This window comes from Pieris napi, chromosome 9 (genome assembly GCF_905475465.1).
Source record: "Pieris napi chromosome 9, ilPieNapi1.2, whole genome shotgun sequence".
Classification (NCBI taxonomy): domain Eukaryota; kingdom Metazoa; phylum Arthropoda; class Insecta; order Lepidoptera; family Pieridae; genus Pieris; species Pieris napi.
In genome coordinates this window covers 2,608,513-2,635,411 of record NC_062242.1, presented here as the reverse complement: position 1 = coordinate 2,635,411, position 26,899 = coordinate 2,608,513, and the positions used below count along the sequence as shown (strand labels likewise).

General features: G+C 32.7%; 1 long non-coding RNA gene across 1 annotated transcript; it reads left to right on the top strand.

The window, feature by feature from the left end:
* The first annotated feature begins 3,499 nt into the window (after window positions 1-3,499).
* Window positions 3,500-3,915, top strand: LOC125052513. Its single transcript, XR_007117457.1, has 3 exons — window positions 3,500-3,606; window positions 3,687-3,770; window positions 3,843-3,915. It is a non-coding gene; the product is annotated as an uncharacterized LOC125052513 (long non-coding RNA).
* The last annotated feature ends 22,984 nt before the right edge of the window (window positions 3,916-26,899 follow it).

Below are 26,899 nucleotides of genomic sequence, written 5' to 3'. Positions count from 1 at the left end.
AAAACGCTGCACATCTTCGTGACGCTAAGACGTCAAGAAACTGTTGCAAAGCCGTCATACGACCTCCTGGTTGAAAGTTGAACGCTAAACCTATTTGGGCAACACTACTTTGGGCATGTTAATTAATGCTTGGTTTAATCTGAAGAATGTTTTAATTTTGTTAATGATTTTATTGATAGTGTCAAAATTAATGAGTAGCTATATATAACTGATTGGATTTTCGTGTGTGTGCCGCGAGACTATACAGTGGCATTAAATTAGGATCTAAACACATCAAAGGCCTAGATTGCTTTGCCGCATTAGCCTGCTACTAAGCCTTTTCATGCGATTTTTTTAATAAAACATATTGTTAAACATAAGTAGTAAAAAATCGCCACTTTATAATTAATGAAGCATAAAAATGGATATGCTATGTAAATTTATTTGTGGTCAACTCTTGCACGCGACTTAGTTGCGATAGTAAATTAAAATTTTACCCATAAAAACAGTCAAATTGCATTTTAAAGTACCTTTTCGTCTCTTCATCGCAGTGTAAACATAATTTGACAGAAAGAGACAAAATAATAGTCTAGTTAAAAAAGTATAGTAGATGATTTTATGTTTTTATGAATAAAGTAAGGTAATTGTGCATTTTCATTGGATCCGAGCGAAAAATTTTCTTCGGCTCGTACATACCAACTATTTGTTTCCTTAGCATTCGTATGTATATACATAGTATGGCTCTACGTAATCACACAGACTATAAAAGCAATTCTAGTATACTTTTTTTGCATAGTGCTACGTATAAATAATTAATATTTAACAAAGTACTATTATACTGGGCATACAAAAGGTACGTAAAACAGAAAAATATGCAATATCACTTTAGCAAAATTAAATTTTAATATCGCGACATTATGTAGCTTTTTTTCAAGTGAAAAATCTTTTAACGCAAAACGAATTCCAGTCGTATAAAGGAACAATAAAGATAATGAAATACTTAGCGAGTTGTAAATAAGAAAGTTTGTAGTGTAAGAGCTTCTGGGCGTAATAATATTAAAAAACTCCGAGTAACTACAGTATTTTTTGGCTTACCTTGACAAACTATATGGAGCTTTAGCATACAAAATATGTAGCAGGTTCTTGCTTAATAATAATTAAAGCCTATTATTCAGATACTTTAACACATTTTGACGGCTCATTGGTCTAGTGGTAGTACCCCTGACTGCGAATCCATGGGTCCCGGGTTCGATCCCCGGCTGAGACAAACATCGATGTGATGAGCATTTGGTGTTGTGCTTAGGTCTTGGATGTTTAAATATGTATTTATATGTCTATCTATCTATAATATGTATGTATATCCATTGCCTAGTACCCATAACACAAGCTTCACCAGCTTAGCATGGGACTAGGTCGATTGGTGTGAATTGTCCAATAAAAAAAATATATGTATATTTCTATCATATCATTCTATTTAAATATCTGTGTGCCTTTTTTGGCAAAGGTCTTCTCCAAATCCCGCCATTTCTGTCTACACTGTGCAACTCTCTGCCATGCACCAACTCCTTAATGTGGTCTATACACCTTCTAAATTGTCTTCTTCTTTTGCGTTTATATTACCAACCTTGAGAACCAGTTTATTACTTTCTTGCTCCTTGTCTGTTCCTCTTGCCATGTGCCCACTTCTACTTAAGTTTATTTATTTTTATTGTTGTCTCTCGCTTACAGAGGGTGAAAACTTAAAATGTACATGATTGTACGCTGCGTTCCATTCTGATGGGATAACAGAAACAGTAAATTTTCACAAGTGAGCGTTTCTTACATCTTCTACTTTCTGTGTGGAACGGGATGCCCACTGAAATTTACCCACATCATTTCGATTTATGGTCCTTCAAGTGAAGAGCGTACCAAGTATAAGTGTTTCCCTGCAGTGTTTCATCTGGACTTAGTAGGAAATTGGCTCACGGTAATATTCAGTATTACAATATAATTTCGATATCGCAATCATTATAATTACGTTTTGTAATACGATTTATGACAAAGTTAAAATTTCTTAAAATGAAACTACATTTCCCTTTCTTGAAACTCAAAGCTATCTCTTAAACCACAAAGCATTTCCTATTCAGCAAACTTCTTAGTTCTAAAGCTATTAAAATAAGCTGGATGAATAGTTCTGTGAAGGTGAGTACTCTGATAATAATTAAACACAGAAAACTAATTTAGCGCATTCCGCCTGTTTCGAAGCTTGTAAATTAATGTTAATGAAGGTTTCGTCATTTTTAACCAATTACTATACAGCCTTATTAATCTACTTGTTTATAAGATTTAATGAATTTACTACTGATGAATTAACGTTACTGAAAACGATACTAGTCACTGGGAAAACCACAAAACCGCCTTGAACTCCTTAAAAATACATTCAACAATAAGGCTTGAAGTGAAATAGGTGTTTTTTTTTTATAGAACGGGGGGGAAAACGGGCAGGAGACTCACCTGATGTTAAGTGATACCGCCGCCCATGGACACTCTCAATGCCAGAGGGCTCGCGAGTGCGTTGCCTGCCTTTTAAGAATTGGTGCGCTCTTTTCTTGAAGGACCCTAAGTCGAATTGGTTCGTAAATACTTCAGTGGGCAGCTGATTCCACAAAGTGGTGGTGCACGACAAAAACTGCCCTGAAAAACGCTCAGTTGTGGAACAGCGGACGTCGAGGTGATACGGGTGGAATTTCGTATTCTGCCTCAACGTCCGATGATGAAACTCAGCTGCAGAATTTAATTTAAAAGTCATATTGAGATTTAATTTAAAGAAGGCTCTTCTTTTCAAGTACGTTTTATAAGGTCATGTGGTGTGGACCACATTAAAAATTATTATCTTTATTCCATTCATTATTATCTTTAGTAACCATCGTTTCAGAATATATACGTATGCATGGTTTATTATATAAAAATAATTGTTACGCGATTATTATATCGCGTTTTAAGTCAACATCAAATTGACACATAACTATTTGACAATGATTAAGAGTATTATAATAATGCAGCCCACCGTCTACTACCTCGAATTTCGTAATAGCATTTAATTTTTATTACATTTATGTATCGACGTGTTTTACTTGATTTTCGTAAAAAAATTGAAAAACCATTTAAATTAGAGATATTTAGGTACTGAACTTAGTTACGTTTCAATCGCCCTAGATTTCAATCCGCTGAGATTTCTAGTTATGTCTGAATTGTCCTTTAATTACATGCTAGACTTCACAAATACACACAGGCTTTGTGTCTTATGTGCATAGACTGCAGTGTATTCCTGGAATACATTACTCTAATATAATTAATTATATTCAGTAATATACTGTGGCTATCAAGCAAAACGCATTAAAATTACTATATATATATTGCACTCTGTACACAAGCGGTCTTACTAATAAAAATCACTATACATGCGTTATAACAAGGTGATAGTAATTCAGTGAATAGAGCTTGTACAGGGCATAAACACCTCTTTGACCAATAATCGATGTGTATTGGTTGAACAACAAAACGACCCTTATTTATTGTTACCCTGGCAACCCGCCGTGTTTGATTGACGTTTGATTTAATAATTCTGATACAACTCATAATTCTAATGTAAGTTGTATTTATTTTATCAACCATAGCAATTATATACACATTTACTTAATATATTAATAACATTTTATTATTTGCAGCTAATAGAAACTCCAAAACCTCAGACAAAGAGGACTAGAATTTTACATAAAAAGCCGCGTTCTGCAGTACAAAAGTTAGAAGAGGTTAGTATCAATGTGATAGAGAAAGGGCTATTTCATTCAAAACCCCTCAACGATCATACTTAAATTTTTTAGGCATCTCAAATAGTGGAAAGTGCCAAACTCCGCAACACGGTAGTGTTCCAGTGTTTCCAGGAAGAGCACGAAACAAAACAAAGGCAGATGGCTGAAACACATGAGCTCAAACAGAAGCAACTTGCCGAAGCTCACGAAAGGGCTAGACAGAAGCATCTTCTAAGGCTCTTTCCTTGAACTAAAGCACGCAAGCTACGCAATTTTTGTCATATACACCCGTTAAACTAGGCTTCTGCGTTGTATAAGTATTGTACAAGTCTTCATACAAACCAGACACTTGTTATAACAGCAGTATACATCAAACTTGTCAATTCAGGAATTATTAGTAACATTTTTCTTATAACAGGCTTATACGATGTGCATAAATCTTTATTAGTAAGACCGTAGATACATAGTGTCTGACAGATCCAAATATCACAAACTTACTCGTACTTCTAAACTTTATAACGACAAAAGAACGACGAAACAAAAGTAAGCGATGTAATTATAACTTTCAAGAATTCTGACAATATTTTTTAACAGTTTGATACGTCTCAGGAGAATGAGCGAATCGCTAGAAGTACATATAAGTTTTAACATAATCTTTTTAAGTCTAGAAAGGAAATTACGTACAGGTTCAAATTGAATCTGGCAGGCTTTCGCGCCTTTTTCTCGTCAATGAATAAATTTTACATTCTATCTTAATGCAAGATCTTAGCGAGCTGTTAAATTACGAAAATTGTTTCAGGGGGTCGACGTTTTATTAAATGATAATACTAAATGAAGATAAAGTAATGGGTTCATTTAGTTAATATAAGTCATTAATTTATTTACAACATACAGTATTTATAATATTCTTAACCTACATATTAATAATAATAATTTAAAAGAAATAGAAAATTAAAATATATTTAAAATGTTTAGTCCCTGTGGTAGTGTACCTTTAACGCTGGCTTTATTATAATACTTAGCCCTTGAGCGATAAAAAAATCGGTTGTCTGTAAAGTCGGTTTACTGACGATAGTTGAACGTGACATCGTCATAAGAAAACACGGAATGATTTTTCAAAATAAAATTTTAATTTTATTTTTTGTTTGGATATAGAGAACAAGGTAAATGGAAATCACAATTGAATTGATCGAAGTTACATTTAATTGTACGCATAAATACAATTATGTAAATTTTTAACGAACGAACGCATCCGAACGCGGATGCCGATTGTGCCTCTTTGTCGCTCGTTCCGCGCTCTCGCTTGCACTTCAAGCCTTAACTGGAACGCCTCAGAGCGAGGTAACGCCGCATGCGTCATGTTTTTTCGTGCGTGCAGCCGGCTCCATCGAATTATAAGACGTTGTCACGTCAAAGAAGCTCTGCGATCACCGGCAATATCTACCAGATGCTAATTAAATAAGTACTAAGTGATTAGTTTTGGCCTGACTGGCCATCGACTAACTATTTTCCTCGGTGAGGTGGAAATGTTTACTCGCTCAACCCAAAAGAAGTATTGAAACAATTGTTTCACAAGGAATCAAAATCAGACTTCCAGTGTTGGTTGTGTGGCTGTTATTGAAACAGATTCGAATACGCCCAAAAAAAGATCAATACCAATTCTTTTGATTTACATAAAAAATCCATTTACACAATTAGATGATGAAGATAAACTAAAAGGGAAATGAAAATGGCCTTCTGAATATCTACATTCTGAGAAAAGTCTTTGCCAATTATCAGATTTTCCGGAGATTATACTTAAAGAGCAAATCATTTGTGTCATCTGTAGAATGAGGATAAAAGTGACCTATTTTGTAAGAAACTCCGCTGTCTCCATTTCTTTAAAATGAAATTGATTTTATTATTTCGTATAATTTCGTAAAAGTATAATATAATGTTTACGTATTTTCAACAAGCTAATATCTATAATGTCGCAAAGAGTATAATTGGTATAAGTCATCAAGTAATAATAATCAATAGTTTAAAGGCTTGAATATAATATCTATGAATATAGTACCACATAAAACGAGTATCTTTAATACAAGGAGCCATATTTGTAGTAAAGTTAACATATTGATAGTTCGTATATATTAAACTATCAATATAAAGGCTGATAATGCTATACATTCTCCTTGGAAAAGAGAGAAAAGTAAATACTGCCAGGCATAGCCCAGACATTAGAAATAATAATATTACAAAAGCAATCAATTCATTTGTTTTTTAAAAATAAAAGTCATTTATTGGGTCGAGTCGGAACGTGTTCTTAAAAATGAATAAAATTTAAATTAATAAAATATCTCTGCTTGTGTTTACTACCGAGTTGGTAAATGAAGACTTGAGAGTAACATAAGAGGTTGCTCGTTGGTGTGCTGAGTTGAAAAATTCGTTGAATGACGACCCCCGCACACGCACTATATTGGTTCTACCTATTTAGCGGTTAAAGAATCATCTCAGGGGCTTTAAATGTAACGTTCTTCTTTTCTCAACTTTAAGATGTAAAGGCCTACAGGACATGTTAACAAAGCACATACCGTGCCTTCAATGGTTCTGCGAAAAAATAATTAAATATCTAAAGGCGGCAAACAAAAATCAAAGAACGGATCTCGCAAGGAATTGCGGCCCGGCTCGCCAATGAATATTGTTAATAAAAATATTACCGATGAAGCCGGGGCGTATCTCGCGAGACGCGTAATACGTCATTCATGAACAAGTTTATTGTAATTAATATATTTTATCTTTTTAGTCAAAATTTAAGAAACAGAAAAAGTCCCTGGATACAATGGCAGGGGTAGAGTATTATTATAATTTAAAAAAAATTTTTTTTTAAAGATAGACATAGTTATATAGATATATCTATGTCTATCTTTATATATAGATATATCTATGTCTATCTTTATATATAGATAGACGTAGTAGTCGCCACGGTACAAGATTATTAAGGGATCAGGAAGAAGATTATTTAAGGGATTTTAGCTTTAGGAAAAGCCAGAAAGGTGACAATGTCAAAAAATAAAATAACATTTATTAAAGATAATTGATACTAATTCCAAATACCTCTGTTATAGTTCCTATCAATAATTGTAAATATGATTTTCTAAGAAAATATTTAGTTGACTATTATGACAATTTGTTGGTCCAACACTTATACATAATATTTTTATACATCATCATAATCATCAATGGCTATACCTACAGCGCCTTTTGAGACTTAGCCTTCTCAAGTATATTTAGCCATTGCAATCTATTTAGTGCTTCTTGCGTCCAGTTTCGAGGCCCTTGGCAACTCCATCCCACCAACGCAGCCTTGGTCTACCAGGTTTTCAGTTGCCACCAGGTTGTGAGTTCAATAAGTACCTTGGAGTTCTGTCGTCCGCCATTGGGTGCATATGTCCCAACCACTTGAGCCTATTAGAGCCCAACTATTTACAGCATTATAAATAAACACAAAATAGCATATAAAACAAATTAAGTATGTAAACATTAAAACGATTTCTTTTCAAAGAAATTTCAATAAAAATACAAATTCCCACTCTATGTTCACTTCTATTTAAAATCAGATTAGTATTCCACAGATCTAGAACTCAAGCTAAGTTTATAGCGTCATAAACAAGTTTCATGTTATAAAAATTCAGCAAGTTTAATCGTTAAACCATTCATGCAGTTAATCTAAACGAACTTCTAAGTTTAAGATTGGGTTTCGATTGGCTGATAGGACCGGATTTCGTCACGTAATCAGCCTTAAAACTATTCCAACTATCGAGTCGTAAAGTGTTTTATGCTCAGTTTAAATGGCGAAATCTTTATCGTAATTTGGAAGGATTACTTAGAGTTGGATTTAAACTTAAATGATTAATTCCTTCCATTATGATAAAATTTCCCTATTAATGGATTCTGAGATAGTCAAACTATCCAGATACAAACTCACTAATCATATAATAATCACGCTAGCTGAATTGGACTTCAAGCTACAAAGCCCTTACTACGTATCTTGACATGACTCTGTGGTGCCAAAAACTAACACAGACAAAGCACACGCTTATAACAACTTTTAGCTACACTCTCAAAAACTAACGCATCCACATACATTCACACACTCACACATACATTCACACATTCACACATACATTCAATCACTCATACATACATTCACACATACATTCACTCACTCACTAATACGTTCCCACACTCACACATACATTCACACACTCACACATACATTCACACACTCACACATCCATTCACACATACTAAATGTCTATATGACTTGTGTTTGATTAGTTGTAACACTAAGGGTCTGTTTCACAATGTACGGATAAGTTCTACATAAGTTCCAAATTAGCTATTTATTACTTATTGGTAGGATAAACACTATTGTTGCGTTTCACGACTGTCAGATAGCGCTATTCGTCACATAAAATCCATCAAAAGTTATGAGTCCGATGAAGTGTCAAATAGCACAATTTATCTTCCAAATAATTTATGTGTTGCATTAGCTATTTGGTACTTTATCCATACATTGTGAAACAGACCCTAAGCCTAGTTTTTCTTAAAAAACTGTTTAAACACGTAACATATACCACTGACTAATTGTTATCTAGTTACCCACAATACAGGGACTCCCTAGTAGGGGCTAGCGATATATGAATTTTGTCACAACCTATGTGTCATGAATAAAGTTTTTATTATTTATTATTTATATCAATTTAAAATATAAGAGTAAGAATGTGTGTGGGTTGTGTGTGAGTTGTTACTTTAGTGGCGTTTTGAAAACCTCAGTAATCCTAATCCTATTAAGGTTAAATAAGAAATATCACCGCTACCTTTACCGAGTTATAAGTCGGAATACTAGGACTAATGTAACCTTTAGTAAGTATTTCACTTTGATCAGAATTATACCATTTATAATATCATTACAAACTAAATTTATAGGGAAATACTTGAAATATTTACTGATATTATAACATATTAATATTTAATGTATAGACATAAAATATTGTATATTCTACTTATTGATATAAGTCGCAATGTTGTATATAAATACATTGAGAAAACTTCAAATGAAGTTATAAGTAATTATCTTCAAACCTACTACATCAATTAAATATGAAGACTGCAAGTTAAAAAGGATTTAAGATTGTTAATATGATACACAAATACGTAATGTGAATACATTACATATAGTTGGAATTTTATGTTATTACCGCGACTTCTTGAGCGATATAAGTTCATGCGCACTATGGTGGCACATGGCTCTTGTGTTTGCGTAGTGCTTAGAAGTCGAATGTTATGTTCTACGAACAATGCTACGTGTAACACGCGTAGCATTCATCGTAGGAAGAAAAGTCTACACTTTGCTAGTATGATTTTATTTATATTATTATATTTATTGATAATAAGGATATCTTCTTATTATATTTATGTACTCAAGTCAAGTCATTTATTTCAAAAATCTATTAATAGTCTAGTCGACAAGTTGAAAATGGAACAAAATAGAGATACTACTCTTAAAATTATGTGCGATAGCTCATTGGATCCGGAATGACGTCTAGAAAAATGTGCTAAAAGCGTGTATTAGCACATAAAAAATTGCAAAAGTTATAGACCATTAAAGATGAAAAAATAATGGCATTTAGTTTTTTGCCAATATTTAATAAACTATTAATATTTAAGAAATTTCAAATAAAGATTCTGAAAGAGGAGGAAATTTCTAATAAAAAACTTCTGACTCCCAGAACTCTATCTCCATTATTTATAATGTTAATTTAACGCTGAAAATAGGTCTGCGGTTGACTTTTTTAGGATTCGCGCGTGGCGTCAAAAGCTACTACAGCACATTAATTAATTTATTTAAGGTATTGAATATTTTTTTTTAAATTTGAAAAAATTATGTTGTGTTCTGAACACTATAATTAATTTATTCCCGTTGAAAATTTTACTTAAAGTTAATTTTTCAACAAGTTAAATAATTGTTAACTAACGAAATTTTCTCGAACGACCGTCTTAATTGTAAGTGAAAAAAAATGTTTAAATAATGGTCGTAAAAATATTTCGCTTCGTAGAGCCTTTCTTACATACATACTTAACAAGATCGTGCCATAAAAGTTAAAAAAATATTTATACTTTGTTTATAACAATTTTTTTACTTAAACAAAAACTTAAAAATCCATGTAATGATGTTAAAAAAAATTTTTTTTTTCTAAATCATCATATAATCGTTTTTTTATTAATACAAGATATTTATTGATTTGCAAAAAAAAAATTCCCGCCATTTGTTGATAATTTTTTTTTTTAACAAATTGATTAAATCAATATTTTTTTTAAAAAATTTAACACAACTTTATTACATTAAAAATTTTATGATTTTTAAAAAAAAATTTTTTCCTTAATAACAATTTTTAATTGTTTATAATCGTTTTTTTTAATTTTCTATTGTTTAAATAATTAGTTAAGAAATTTTTTTTTTCCTAAAAATCATAATTGACAGTCTTCTATAAAGTAACAGAAAAAAAATTTTTTTTAATCAACAATTCTATTGTTTATTAACTTACCAATTTGTTATAAACAAATATTCAACTTTTGTTTATTTTTTTTCTAAAACTTCTAAAATTAACAAAAACAACCATATATAACAAAGTATAGAAAATTTTTTTTTGTAAATTTTTTGATTATCATGAATATTACTTTTATTTAAAATTAAAAAAAAAAATTCTATACTTTATAGAAGACTGTCAATTATGATTTTTAGGAAAAAAAAAATTTCTTAACTAATTATTTAAACAATAGAAAATTAAAAAAAACGATTATAAACAATTAAAAATTGTTATTAAGGAAAAAAATTTTTTTAAAAATCATAAAATTTTTAATGTAATAAAGTTGTGTTACATTTTTTAAAAAAAATATTGATTTAATCAATTTGTTAAAAAAAAAATTATCAACAAATGGCGGGAATTTTTTTTTTGCAAATCAATAAATATCTTGTATTAATAAAAAAACGATTATATGATGATTTAGAAAAAAAAAATTTTTTTAACATCATTACATGGATTTTTAAGTTTTTGTTTAAGTAAAAAAATTGTTATAAACAAAGTATAAATATTTTTTTAACTTTTATGGCACGATCTTGTTAAGTATGTATGTAAGAAAGGCTCTACGAAGCGAAATATTTTTACGACCATTATTTAAACATTTTTTTTCACTTACAATTAAGACGGTCGTTCGAGAAAATTTCGTTAGTTAACAATTATTTAACTTGTTGAAAAATTAACTTTAAGTAAAATTTTCAGCGGGAATAAATTAATTATAGTGTTCAGAACACACCATAATTTTTTCAAATTTAAAAAAAAATATTCAATACCTTAAATAAATTAATTAATGTGCTGTAGTCGCTTTTGACGCCACGCGCGAATCCTAAAAAAGTCAACCGCAGACCTATTTTCAGCGTTAAATTAACATTATAAATAATGGAGATAGAGTTCTGGGAGTCAGGAGTTTTTTATTAGAAATTTCCTCCTCTTTCAGAATCTTTATTTGAAATTTCTTAAATATTAATAGTTTATTAAATATTGGCAAAAAACTAAATTCCATTATTTTTTCATCTTTAATGGTCTATAACTTTTGCAATTTTTTATGTGCTAATACACGCTTTTAGCACATTTTTCTAGACGTCATTCCGGATCCAATGAGCTATCGCAGATAATTTTAAGAGTAGTATCTCTATTTTGTTCCATTTTCAACTTGTCGACTAGACTATAAGAAGGCACTTTTGAAAATCAAAATTTACAATTACATTTTTTTTGACGTGTTTATGACACCGGAAGATAACAAAATCACTAAGTTTATACATTTGCTAGGAAATTTAAACTTATAAGCTCGCTGATTTTGTTATTAAGTTTCGTAGGATTTGCGAAAATGTGGGCGTAAAATAATAAAAAATTTCTTTCGTTAAAAATCCTACGAAATTTTATAAATTTCCTATAATGTTAAAAACTTGCGGATTTTGTTATATTTCGGTGATATGTACAAGACAACGTCTGTAGGTCCGCTAACAGTATATAATATATAATTATAATTGCAACGTAGAAACGAAAGATAAGATAAAATAAGCTAATTTAAATAAAATAAACATCTTTATTACTTGATAAATATAAATAAAAGAAGTGCAAAAGTATTCAATCCCATATATAAACATGAAATCATTTATAAGCAAAGCGTGAATTCAAGCTCGAAAAGTGGAATAATTTATCCGACCAATAAGACGCATAAGCTCCAATCAAATTATACGCTGATAAAATGAAAATCTCAAATAACTCTAATCTGAGTTCGATATAACGTGGAGTGAAATGGGGAGGTCGGCGGATGATCGGCTCTTTAACAGAACCTCTGGGCGGTGGCAGATTGCGGTGTCGTCTTATGTATCTGCTACTTGTGAACATACGGTCCTTAAATATGGCGTACGTAAGTTTTTTTTATTATAATTAACTTTATGTTGTGAGATAAAACAATAATTAAATTCTGAAAAAATCTTAAAGTAGACCTATATCGTTAAACTGTAATTAGTTTTATTTGATTAATGTCTAATTGTTCAATGAAAGCCTGATTAATATTTCATGCATTAAAAATATATCTTAATAAATAAAATCGCAAATATATTGCTAGGTGTAAAAATAAAGAAGACGGCTGGACCAATTCCTACAATTATTTTATTTATTTTTTATAAAAGGCTTTTATGGAGAGCAAAATTTGAGAAAGCCTCAGAATCAGTTTTTATTCTAGAAACGCGAAGAGAGTCTACGGGTAGCATAGAAAAACGTTCCATATGTTATGCTCCTAAAAAGGTAGGCTACGTAATAAAATCATATTATATAATATTATTAAAGATTTCCGTAAAAAAAACCTTTTCAGTGATAGCGATTGTATGGTAAACAGTGAATGTGGTTCTATAGTAAGAAATGACTTTATATATCTGTAAATTAATATTAATAATAGTTAGGATACGGTATACATAAAAGGATTAGCATAGTGTAAGTATAAGCATCGGAGCAATGGCCGTAGAGCCAGTTGCCAATGTCATTATAACTAACTGAAGTTACTACTACTACAGACTATCAAATAGTATGTTAATTTATAGATCTAGCAACATTGACAATTCAAATAAACCACCTCACGGTTTTGAAGTAACTTTGATGTTATTCAATTATAATGACAATGGCAGCTGATTCCAGCTTGGAATAATATATCAAATGTGCATTATTCTTTAAGTTATAGATGAGAAAAGTTTTGCGCTCTACGTATCTGTATGTCTCTCGACCTCTTACATAAATATTTGAACGCCACGTAAGTCGAAGCATGTCGCCTGTCACAGAACATACGACATCTTGAGGAAACGGGGAATTTTTAAATCACAATTTACCGTAATATTGGGTACTTATTTTGCGTGGAATCGAATTTTATAAGCGAATATTGAGGACTAATTGGAGTTTTAAAGTGCTAACAGTGGAGCGATAAATAAATTTTGCATCGGGAGTGCAGAAATTTCACTTATCGAGAGGAAAATGTTGACGGTTAATTCGAATTTATACTAAATTAATATTAGTACACAGTTTATAGTTAGCAATATATGTAAAATAAATTTGCTTCCTATAAAAGCTAAGAAGCGTTATTTTCCATAATTCATACACACTATGTTGGTGAACATCGGTGACGTGGTTTTATATTCCTATTGTTGGAGCAGAAGCAGTGTTGGCCTAGTAGCTTCAGCGTCCTACTCTAATGCCTGGGGACCAATGGACTTTATATCTATGTGCATATTAACATTTGCTGAAACGGGGAAGGAAAACATCGAAAGGCTTGCCTTAGACCTAAAAAGTCGACGGTGTATGTCAGGCACAGGGGTCTGATTACCTACTTGCCTATTAGATGATAAACATGAAACAGACACAGAAATCTGACGGCTAGGTTGTGTAGCGTCACTGATTTATTATTTTTTAATATCGGATGTAATTTTTGCAGTGCAACCCTGCGATTCTGTAATTCGCTTTTCGAACTCACACAGCGGTTTTCGCATCGGCGGTCGCTCTCAAATCAGTCGTGAAGCAGTCATTTTATGATTGGCATTCTGATAAACAATAATCTACAAGCTCCCACCTTTTCTGATGATGATGATGATGTCACTTTGAGACGTGCGTCTGCGTGCAGATACGAAAGAGATGTAGAGGTGTGATTATTGTATATATAGATATTTCGCAATTGTATTTGTAATATTGTCTACGCATCAATATTTCGTAATTCCACTTGCACGTGGATCAGTCAGTCGCCCTATAACCGCCATGTAAGTCAGAGGACAATAAAGCTAGTGAATTCTACTACGGTTTTCATTTAGTGTACCTCAAACACTAAACTGGTGACCCCGACGTGATCCGCGGGCGGCCCGACGTGATTCAATGTGATCCAAAGGAATAAAAGAGAAAATAAGAATAGGGCGGGGCGACTCACAAAAATATGTAAAAATTTGTCGCGCAAGTATACAAAAAACACAACAACGGCGAAATCGCAGCCATGGCCGGAGCATCATCAGCAGCACCACAGATGCCTGCTGTAGCAGACACAATTACGGGGCTCATGCAGCAAATAAACAAGCTCATGCTAGAAGTTGCGGCACTCCGCAGCGAGGAACAAGATCAAGGACGTCCCAGGAGTCGCGGCCACCAAAGCTACAGGAGCAGGTCCGCGTCGCACAAAAGAAGGACTCCAGGGGATCCAGAGTGGCTCTGCAGGTTTCATTTCCGGTGGAGGAAGAACGCGAGGAGGTGCGAGGAACCTTGTGCCTGGCGTAAAGACAGACAGCGGCGCGGGAAACTAGAACCAGTATATCCGCAGGCGGTGGACGGATGTACTGAGGGACAGGTATCTAGTAATCACCGTTTGTTAGTTAGGGATAGTTTATCTAAGTTTACTTTCCTGATAGACACAGGAGCTAATATTTCTGTAATCCCGAAATGGTGTGTTAAACAACGCACACTAATTCATTGCGATTTTAAATTATACGCGGCTAATGACAGCGAGATAAAAACATACGGCATATGTTATTTAACAATAACTTTTGGTCTTAGGAGAGATTTAAAATGGCCGTTCATAGTGTGCGATGTTAAGCAACCAATAATTGGGGCAGATTTTTTAAGAAATTTTAGATTATCCGTTGATTTATATAATAATAGATTAGTCGACCTAGTTACTAATTTGTACGTTTGTGGAACAAAGAGTGTAAACTCGCTAGGAGCGGTGAAGTCTATTAGTAGTAGCCAGCCGTACGCGGAATTACTTGAGCAATTCAAGGAAATCACGCGTCCACCTATTTTTAAGGAAGTGCCAGAGCATTCTGTCTATCACCATATTGAGACAACAGGCCCTCCAGTGTATACGCGTGCAAGGAAGCTGCCACCGCACAGGTACGATTTAGTTAAAAAAGAATTTCAGCTGATGCAGGAGTTAGGGATATGCAGACCATCGAGTAGTCCGTGGGCCAGTCCACTACATGTAGTGCCTAAAAAGAACGGTGAAATTCGACCTTGCGGGGACTATAGAATGCTTAATGCAATTACAAAACCGGACCGTTACCCGATTCCCAGAGTTCAGGACTTTACCTATGGTTTACATAACAAAAAAGTTTTTTCAAAAATTGATATTTGTCGAGCGTATCATGTTATAAAAGTTAGGCCGGAAGATATTGAAAAGACAGCGATTATTACCCCATTCGGACTTTTTGAGTTCCCAAGGATGACGTTTGGACTGCGTAATGCAGCACAAACATTCCAAAGGTAAAATAGTACGATATTAGCTGGCATAGAACATTTGAATAGTTTAGATGATAAGAATATAACCGGAGAATCATATGTATTCGGGTACCTTGATGACGTCATCATTGGATCGGATAACGAGTTAATACATCAAAAACATTTGCGACTATTGTTCGAGCGTTTCAGTAAATACAGTATGTCAATTAACTTAGGAAAATGTGTTTTTGGTCAAACAAAAATAGATTTTTTAGGATACGAGGTCTCAGAAAAAGGTATTAGTCCGTTACACGACAAAGTTCAAGCTATCGAAATGTACCCGAAGCCAGAAACTATTGTGGACCTTCGCAGGTTTCTCGGCATGTTAAACTTCTATAGAAATCACATACCGAACGCCGCGAAAGTACAGGGAACGTTAGATAGGTATTTACATGGAGCAAAAAAGAACGATAAGCGTAAGATACAGTGGACAGACGAGGCTAGTAGGGCATTTGATTTGTGTAAGGAGAATTTAAAAAACGCCGCTACTTTATCGCATCCGATTGCAAACGCAGAATTAGCTTTAATGACCGACGCATCCGATTTCAGTATCGGCTCGGTGTTACAACAAAAGGAAAACAATACTTGGAGACCACTAGGATACTTTTCAAAAAGGCTTACGGAATCCCAAAAGAAGTACTGCACATATGACAAGGAACTTTTGGCGATTTACTCAGGCATCGTTTATTTTAGGGACTTAATAGAAGGTAGGAATTTTACGGTGTATACAGACCATAAACCGTTAACATTCGCATTTAGTAAGTTAAACTCAAATAAAGAATTACCTAGAAGGGCGCGACAGCTGTTATTTATTAGCGAATTTACAAATAACATCCAACACGTAATAGGTAGTGAGAACGCAGTTGCGGACGCATTGTCGAGGATAGAAGAGATAACATGTCCGAACCCGATACAATACGTAGACATTGCCCATGCGCAGGCCGATGACGCTGAGTTAGCAAATTTATTGAGTACAAGTACCGCTAGTAGCATACAATTGAAACAATGAACTTAAATAATTCCGATGATTTGATTTATTGCGAAACGTCTACTAAAAATATTAGGCCATACATTCCGAAAGAGTTTAGAAAGTCTATATTTGATTATTTCCATGGGTTAGCGCATCCAGGGGTAAAGGGATCGCGAACACTAATATGTAAAAAAGCATTTTGGCCAAATATGAACAAGGATATAGGGATTTGGGCAAAGACATGTATTCAATGTCAAAAAAGTAAAATAGTGCGACACACGGTGTCTAAGTTAGGTACTTTCGAGGAAGGCGACCGTTTTGCACATTTGCATATCGATTTAATAGGACCACTACCCGTGACGGAACATGGCTATCGGTACTGCGTGACGATGATAGATCGGCGTACACGATGGCCTGAGATTTGTCCAGTTACAGATATGACGGCTGAGACTGTTGCAAAAGCAGTTTATGATAACTGGATCTGTAGGTACGGTTGTCCAATTTTCCTGACGTCAGACCAAGGCCGGCAGTTTGAGAGCGATTTATTCGTAGATTTAATGAAAATATTAGGCATTCGTAAAACACGTACTAGCCCTTATCATCCGCAGGCAAATGGTAAAATAGAAAGATGGCATAGGTCTTTAAAAGCGGCATTGATGGCGAGGTTAAATAATAACGCAGCTTGGTTCGCAGAATTACCTACGGTGATGCTAGGACTGCGAGCAGCGTGTCAGGCGGACAGCGGTTACATAAGCGCAGCGGAATTCACTCTAGGTCATTGTTTACGTTTACCTGGTGAATTTTGTAGCGATACTATTAGCAAAATAGAGAATCCGCAAGCGTACATAATTAGATTGAGAGATATTTTAAATAGTATTAAACCTAAACCTAGAGATTGTAATAATAAAAATATGTTTGTACATGCTGATTTAAGTTCCTGTTCACATGTTTTCTTGAGAATAGACGCAGTACGGAAACCTTTAGTACCACCTTATTGCGGACCCTACAAGGTATTGGAAAGGAATAAAAAGAATTTTAAGATTCTGATAAATGATAAAATTTCTTATGTTTCAATAGACCGTGTAAAGCCAGCGTATATACTAGATGAGTTTAATAGCAATCAGGTTAGCGGAAACTTAGATCAGCATAAGCAGGTTAATGAACCTTTAAAAACTACACGTAGTGGTAGAAGTGTTAAGCAACCCGTTAGGTTTATGTTTTGATTTGTAAGCAACATACTTAGTAAGTAGGGAATTGCAATTTCAGCGATTGTTCAGCTAATTGCAAAACCAATTGTATTTAGATTTAAAATAAAAATATAGAATTCATTTATACTACGTATATAGTTATAACATTTACACTTTGTCATAGTTTTATTTAAAAGTTTCAGTAGTAATTTTTTTTTTGTGTTTATATGTATCTACTCATTTTTTTTTTAAGAAGGGGGTGTATGTAGAGGTGTGATTATTGTATATATAGATATTTCGCAATTGTATTTGTAATATTGTCTACGCATCAATATTTCGTAATTCCACTTGCACGTGGATCAGTCAGTCGCCCTATAACCGCCATGTAAGTCAGAGGACAATAAAGCTAGTGAATTCTACTACGGTTTTCATTTAGTGTACCTCAAACACTAAAGAGAAAACAGGAGAGCTGTTTTCTTTTTCCATTCCGATCCTTGGAAGTAACGGACATATAGATCTTCTTCTATTCATTTGTTTCTCAATTAAATACCCTTCTGATCGTAAATACTATATTTAATTGGAATATTTGAAGAATATTTATTCAAATTTATACTAAATATTATCGAAAGATAGTAACAATATATCCAAAGTCAAGTTCTAAACAATAAACTGTTGACAAAAGGCCAACTTTTATTTCTCGTATCAGTTGAATGGAATAAAACAAGACTGTTATAAGATTGAAGTGGATATTCAGTGGATATATGGTCACGTCAAGACGGAACCGCGCCTTGACAGCTGAAATAGCGGAGTCTCACTGATATAGTGATGGGAGAGGAATCGATATTTACGATAACAATATTATATAGCTACTCGGTATATCAACAAAAAAAAATAGAAGACGCCCAGTAGAAACCTGAGGAAATTGAATAAAAGGGAAGATTGGAGAATGCTAGCGAAGTGTACTAATATTTTGTATAATGATTTGGACTTGATTTGATATGTTAAAAGAGAACCGAGAGTTTTTTACGCCGGCTTTTTCTCTCGGCCTACACCCTCTGTCTTTTGCCGATGAGTATGGATGTCTACCGATATAAATTTAATGACGTGGAATAAGTGATATTACTTCTTATAAATAAAATAAATATAAACCATTTTATTTTATTTCTTAATGTAATCCTCATTATGTAGTACTCGAATACAGGCTATTTTTATTTTATTTTTTACACGGCATCATATTTCCAATTCGCATTGTACCATCGAAAAAGCACATCACTAGCTAGGATAAAATATGTGTGCTCTGTACAGATGTAAACGATGCTCCGACTCCTTCGGGTATTGCATGTAGATGGCGCTGTTCACTGGTCAGCGACCGCGGAGAATTGTTTCACTAAACTTTTGCTGCGGAATTTATTTATTCCGTTCCATTTCCTGAAAATATTATCCGGTGCAATATCTCTATTTTATCGTCACTTGTAAGTTTTGAATTATTGATTATGCAAAATAGTTCAAGGCTTTCAAATATTAATTTATTTTCTTTAAAAATACTTTTTATTTAATAAAAGTTATTGTATGTTGTTTAAGAAAAAGGAAGTTGGAAATTTAGGATTTCTGACCTGTTCTGCCAATTAATACATATAATGCGTGTGCATTTTTTTTAAATACCATAACAGTTATGTTTTCTAAACAAAATCAAACTCAATGGTAAAATTTTGTCGTTGAAATGAAATATCGCTTATCAGTGATATATGACAAACTTTTAGGTCTGGGCCTCAGATTTCAGTATGTGTTCCATCATCATTTCTAATAGGCAAATAGGTACCTTCTGTGCCTGATACACTCGTCTACTATTTGGGTCTAAGTCATGCCCGGTTCGTCGCGATGTCTTCCTTCACCGTACGAGTGAGTATTGAATGCGCAGAAAGTCCACTGGCAGAGATCGAACCTACGACCTCATAGATATAAATAAAATGTTTACTCTAAGATGCGGTCCCTGTCAGGGAGAAAAGCTCCTCCAACTTTTTCCACTATATTTTATTTTGTGCCAGTGTCTTCAAAATTTTGCTCTATTGGTCTGCCTTAGTTCCTTTTTCATTTTGGACCAGTCCCTTCGGTTACTATTTTAGATCATCTGTCGTGTGTATCAAGGGCTACGTGCCCTGTCCATCTCCATTTAAGATGTAGGGCTGTTTCTCAGCATCATTTATTTTTGTTTTTCTGTGAATACAATGCTGCCTCTTTGAAAATAAAGTATATTTTTTCCCAATTTAATTTATTGATAGGAAATTTGAATATTGGATTCAAATCTCATCACATAGGGTTTGACGATTTTAACAACTAAACGGTGGTTTGGTGAAATAATTACAGAGACCTGAAAGCGATAATTTGAGGACATAGCAGGGTAAAAACAGGTTATCGTAAAACTATTAATCATACATTAAAGTGACAATTTCTAATCAATTGAATATTTACTATAATATTTACAGTTTGTATCAATCAAGACTGTGAATATTTTGGAGTCTTCTAGTGATAGGAAGATATATCACGATAAAAACATAAAAATTTGTACAGCAACCAAAAAACATTGTAGATTTGGAACAATTGTTGCTTGTGCGTGTGTTTTTAATACTTATATATATATATATATATATATATAGCACATTAAAGGAAAACGAAATGATTAAGACTAAAATCATTATTTGCTTATTATAACCAATACTGGTACTCTGTAATTTCCAAGCGCGACCGCGATTTCAATTGTTTTTTTTGTTCTAGGTACATGGTTTTTACTTATTATTACCAAATCAATGTATACAAAATATTGTTAAAACTATTTTAAAACAGTAAGTATGGAGTTTCTTGCCCACTCTTGTCCATATAAATTTTGAAAGGGGGAGAAATCATTTAAACTTGTAATTTTGACTTTCAAAAGTTTTTTGAAAGTCAAAATTACATTAATTACAATTAAATTTAATTTAATTACAAGTGTGTGTGTCAAAAGTGTTAGTTTCAAAGAATTAATAGGCCTAATTAAAAACAATGATTCGACTTGACTTGAATGCTGAATTTCGTACCACAAAATCCTAAGGAAACATCAGCGCTACGGATCTTCATCGACATAGCATACATAAACGAAGCTATTGGAATTTACAGAGCACTGACACAGGAAACGAGTGCAAAATTTTAGCTTACCTAGTATTCTTATTCCATAGCTAGACCGGCCTAGATGTAATGAGAGGATTTAGAACCAGCCTCTGTTCGGAAATTCCCGAGCTACGGGAATTAGCACACTGCAGCGATCATTTAAAATTCAAATCCTATTAACAACGGCTTTAAGATCGTCAGTCGCTTTATTTGCTGTATCGCCTATTTTGATTGGGATCTACTTGATTGACTTTCATTTAATTTATCATTACACTTATGATAAAAAAAATTAAGGCAAAGTACTGACGAGAAGGCAATAAACTGTCCGTTACTTAACGTCATAATAAATCAGTGACCGAAAATTTTCTCGCGTCAGGTTCATTTTCTCGTCTAACAAGAGTTTTAGATTTTCCGCCAATTAACAAAAACAAATGACAAATGAATGCAATATACTACATTAGTATACAATAGAGTTTAGTTTAAAATTGATATTCAAAAGAAGTTTTCATTAGTAATGTTTCTAACTGGCCCGTTCTAAAAATTTTCAGTGTTACCCACGTACCATTTGTTTTTTTTATATTATGGAATTAAAGTGGCTTTATTATTGTTATTAATAACGAAAACAAACGTTTAACCTTTGTCAGAGAACAGGTTCGTTAGGTTTTAGTTTCATTATGTTGTGAAGTTATTTGAAATGTTTTTTATTTTAAATGAAATGCCCAATTATAGGATAATAAAATAACAATTTGGTTTATGTGGAAAACATTACCACATCACCTTTAGTAGTATAAATCAAAATCCGCCTCGCGCCTTTATTTATTTAAGTTAATTAATGATTAGTATATTGTAGTTATTAAATTGTGCTAGATAACTTAATTGTAATTCCTTTTATAAGTACCCTGTGCTCATTTTGTTTTACTTTACAAGAATAACCGATAATAACCTTTAATTTAAAATGCCTAATGGCCGTTTTAGGCGTCACAAGTTCCACTTATTACAAATTCAGATTAAAAAGGTACAAATGACAGAGCATAACATGACAAAAGAGCTTGAAATATGACAAGTGACAAGCGGAGCATTGCGTACCGTGAATGTGGACACCGCAATTGTGCCGGTCCCGAAAACAAATTGCCACAAACACAATATTTGGACCACTTGTTTCGACGGGATAAACGAAATGTGAATAAGGTATGTGATAGAAAGTCAAAAGCTCTGTAAAGAACAGTTTAGTTATGAAGCAGGTTCTCTTCTTCAGGTACCACAACAAAAATATTATGTCCAACTTGGCCGACGAATGGGAAATTGGATATTACGCCATATCATTCTTAAATATATATAAATAAATAATTACATTTCTTTTGGCCTGTCTTTTAAATTTTAATGAAACATTTTGGATTATAAATGAAATAGGACAAAAGTAATTCTGTATTAAATTAACAAACTCTAAATGTTGTTACTTAAAACACATATTTCAGCAACACATTAGTGTTTCATTCATCATATATATTTAAGATACGTAGATTCTTTCCCTTAAAACCCGAATAATATGTGGAATCTGTTTCAATGGAAAAAATCCATGGGACTTAGGTAAAACGGTACGTTTTGATCACTAAGTTATTGACGCAGGAACAATACTTTATAAATTGCGACTTTAGAAATGATTTAGAACATGAATTAGCTATTTATTATGTTTCTTAGCAAGGCGACAGAATTTTGCACTGCACTTGAATTTTAATTATTCCGTGAAGAATTAAAAAAGAAACGGACACCATCATTAAAGAATTCACGAATAGTTTTAATTAACGAATTTTACGCCTTACCAATTAAAAGCCCGTTCTCCTAACAACAGAGCAATTAAATTTGGCTCGTGTTAAAATGAATCGTTGTTTTCTTTAAGAGCGGGATTATTAATTTTTTAAAGGTTTTTGATCTTTTACATTTCGCAATTAAAGCGAAAATTAAATTTATGTGTTATTTTTAGGGGGTTTAGATCTAAGCAAATTTTTTTATATTATTTTTATTTCAGATGGAAGCGCGTTATGGGGTCCAAAATTATTTATTTTGTCTTTGTAAGATCGACTCGTTTAACTGATTAGTTTACTGTTGTAGTCTTGGCGCCAATTCACATGTTAGATGGTAGTTTTTTTATTTAAGTGTCGGAGGTACTTTATATACTTTCACAAAGAGTTGTGTCATAATATGAGCGCAATTAACGCTTGTTTAGATTAGCTTATAGGTTTAAGAAAAACATTATTTGGAACATACTTACATAGTATTGTCTTTTATTGACATTACCTACATTTAAAGAAAAAACTTTTTAACCGGATTAAAGTTATGTTTTATTATAAATTTACAATTATTTAACATAATTTTAAATTTATCCGACGTTTCGCGTGCTTGCCAGAAAAACAATCCGCGAAATAGAGGACACCGTGAGCCATTTTTGCCAAAACCCTCCATCTTTTAGTCGATACCAACTCCGGGGAAATAAATACAGATAATGCAACTTTCTCTACAGCTGTGATACTTTTTGACATCCTACACCTTTTGTCTTCAGTCACCGTGACCACGCACGCTGTAAAGCACGCGAAACGTCGGATAAATTTAAAATTATGTTAAATAATTGTAAATTTATAATAATACATAACATACTTATTTACTTAAGATTCAATATTTGACGCGAAAATATTGGTGGAGACAGCATGAGATAGTAATTTCTGGAATTCCTTAGAGGCAGCTTTTTCCCGTGGGGTCTTATATAAATTGACGTAGAATTTTATTACTGAATGTTAATGTCTTGGACCGTCTGTTTGTATTTTCTATAGAATTAAATCAATTTTATTATAATTAACGTGTGTTTGGGCTTCCCATACTTTTAAGAAAAATTAACAATTAAACAGTTGCAGAGATCCCTAGCCCATTAGTTGTATGCTAAACAAAAAAAAGGGTGCCAGTACTTATGTACGCGCGTAAGAAGTTATACTTCTTTGGCTTTCTTTATTTTTTTAAATATTGAATAATTAATAATAAATATTTAACGTTAATAAATTTAGTATATTATTCAATTACTAATTAATAATAATTATTATTATTTATTATTTTATTATATGATTCATTCAATTTAATAACTAGGTATGTTTCATAACCTTTTAACTAAGTAACAATAGGTCTTACTGAAAAAGCATTGCTAAATTTCTTTGAAAAAATAATTAAAACTCCTTTATTTGTTTAAAAGGTACTACAAAGGTCAGTATGGTCATTCAAAATTCTTGGCATAGCTGCTAACTTCACGCATATTTTATTTCTTTTTACTTGTAGATTGTCTTATTCCCGCTCGCGCACGCTCGGCGCCCGGCTGGTTTAAAAAGAATTCGTTAGTGGGCAACTTCATACTGATAATTTTGTGTCACGGTGCGCGCGCATCGTAAAATTTCACTCTCATCAATTTTTCATCATCGCCTAAAGAAGTATAACTTCAAAAAAGTGAAATTTGGAGCTAATACTGTATGTTTTAAAACAATAACTCTGTTTTAATTAAAGGGGATCGTTTTAAACGTAAGCTCACATCCTACAGTAAATTACTTTAACTCGAGTTACTAATTGCGGTCACTTCAATCTTCTATAAACGCGAACACCTTACCTAAATTCAAGGGACCGTGGTTTTCAACAAAGGGAGCCATCCTAAATCACTATTTCGTTGTAACACAACAGGGAATACCTTTATGGAATATTCACCTTTAACCACAGTGAATTAAAGGCCATATTTGATTGAAATTGAAGAATTACGTATTGCTAATATAAGGGCAACTGTAGGGGTTAAATATAAAGTAGAATCGTGAATCGTCTTTATTGTTGTTGTAATATAAATTGTTAACGTTATTTATAACGTAAATACGGTTTTAGAGTTTACGTAAATACAAGATTTGGGATATGGTACATGAGTGACATTTAAATCTATAGTTATAAAATCTTTGAACATATTAAAAAATCTGAATACCGTAAATGCTTTCAAATTATAAAATTTGTATAATTTACTTTTAATATAATTTATCCGTTGCATAGATTTTCGTAAAAAAATGGTGCAACCAACAGATAACTGACATACTTGTATTGTGTTTAAATAAAACAATTGTTATTTATATGGTAAAATTAAAAGTAATAATAAGATGAACTAATAGTTAGCGCTGTAATTATAGATTACTACGCTCATGGGTGTAATAAAAAAAATGTTTAAAGAACTTTATATTTAATTCCAAAAAAAATATGTATTTTACTTACATGAGAAACGTACACGTCGCCATCAGCCGTCCCAATTTTAGTCTACTAGGCTCATTCTATATGTATCTTTAATGCCCTTTTGAATTGATTAAACGCGCTAATATTACGAATTTTAGACGGTAATTGATTAAATCATTGCACTGCACCCCCTCATACTAGACTTCTTCAAATAATTTGTACGCAGCTTCGGCACGATAAGCAAAATTATTAAGTCGTTATTAAGCCCAATAGTACGTCACTAAGTACGAAGGAAAAGTCTTAGAACTAAGATTATAAGAGCTGGATAATTTTAAGTTCGAGAAAGATGTCTCAGTAGATCGTTCATACATTTCCTTTAACCGCGTAAAAATTCTACTTTCTTTATTTTATTATAATTAACGATTAAATATCTGTATGCTTAGTAAACATTTAATCTTTAAACATTGTACCGTGTGTGTAACGATTTTAAATTTATATAATAAATAAATCAGTGGCGCTGCAACCTCTTTAGGTCTTGGCCTCAGATTTTTGAAGCTGTTTCATGATCATTTTTAAATCTAATAGGCAAGTAGGTGATCAGCCTCCAGTGCCTGACACACGCCGTCGACTTTTTGGGTCTAAGACATGTCGGTTTCCTCACGATGTTTCCTTCACCGTTCGAGCAAATGTTAAAAGCGCAAATAGAAAGAAAGTCCATTGGTGCACGGCCGAGGATCGAACCTACGACCTCAGGTATGAGAGTCGCACGCTGAAGCCAACACTGCTCTTTTTTTTAAAATTTATTTAAAATTTATAAACTTGCGTTAATGTTCGCTTTAATTTTTAAATATGACAAAACTGTCAAACATTTAACAGCACTTGGCAGTTACGTAGTCGAAAAGAGGCCCAAATTTTATGTTCGTGTCCCCGCAACACTTATTAACACGAATAACGAGCAAGCAAATAATTTGCGAGTCCCTCAGGAGAGCTCCTTTCATTATAATAATTTATTCAGCCGCCTTTATTATGGTCGCTATTGAAACTAAAAACCGAGTAACAATGGACAAAGTCGAGAATTTTTGGGTTAGTGTAGGTTTATACGCAAATTATTGACCCTTTTCAGACATATTTGACGTATCAAATACTATTTGCACATAGTAACAAGTCATTTTTTGGTAAAATCGACAGTTTTAACCTAATAAACGTTTGGAAACAAGATATTTATAATTTGACTTAAAACATTTAATAATAATAAATATTTATTATTACATATTTATTTATGCTTTATTACCTTACAAACATACACATAACAAAAAATACAAAAAACAGTTTAAATTTCAATACAGTTTATTTGCAAAGAAAGTGTTTAATTCAGATTGATTAATTATAAAAGAAAACCACACAAAAAATATTGTAGGTATAAGAATATATACATTATGAAAAGTTAGTAAGTAGGTATTTGATGTTACATATTGTATTTTTCGTGTTTAAATTCGTAGATAAAATGTAAAGAGTTTAACTAAGCGTTCGTAATTAATGTTATTTGCTTAATAATCATGAACTATCAGACTTCGTTTCGAATCAAAATTCAGTTATATCCAACCACGATTGCTTAACAAATAAATTGTAGGCCGTATTATGTTTTAATTACTTAAGTTTGAGCCTAAAACTCCCAAGTATTTAGCTTAAACGTCCAAGAGGATTGATAAATTCAGACATATTTTACTC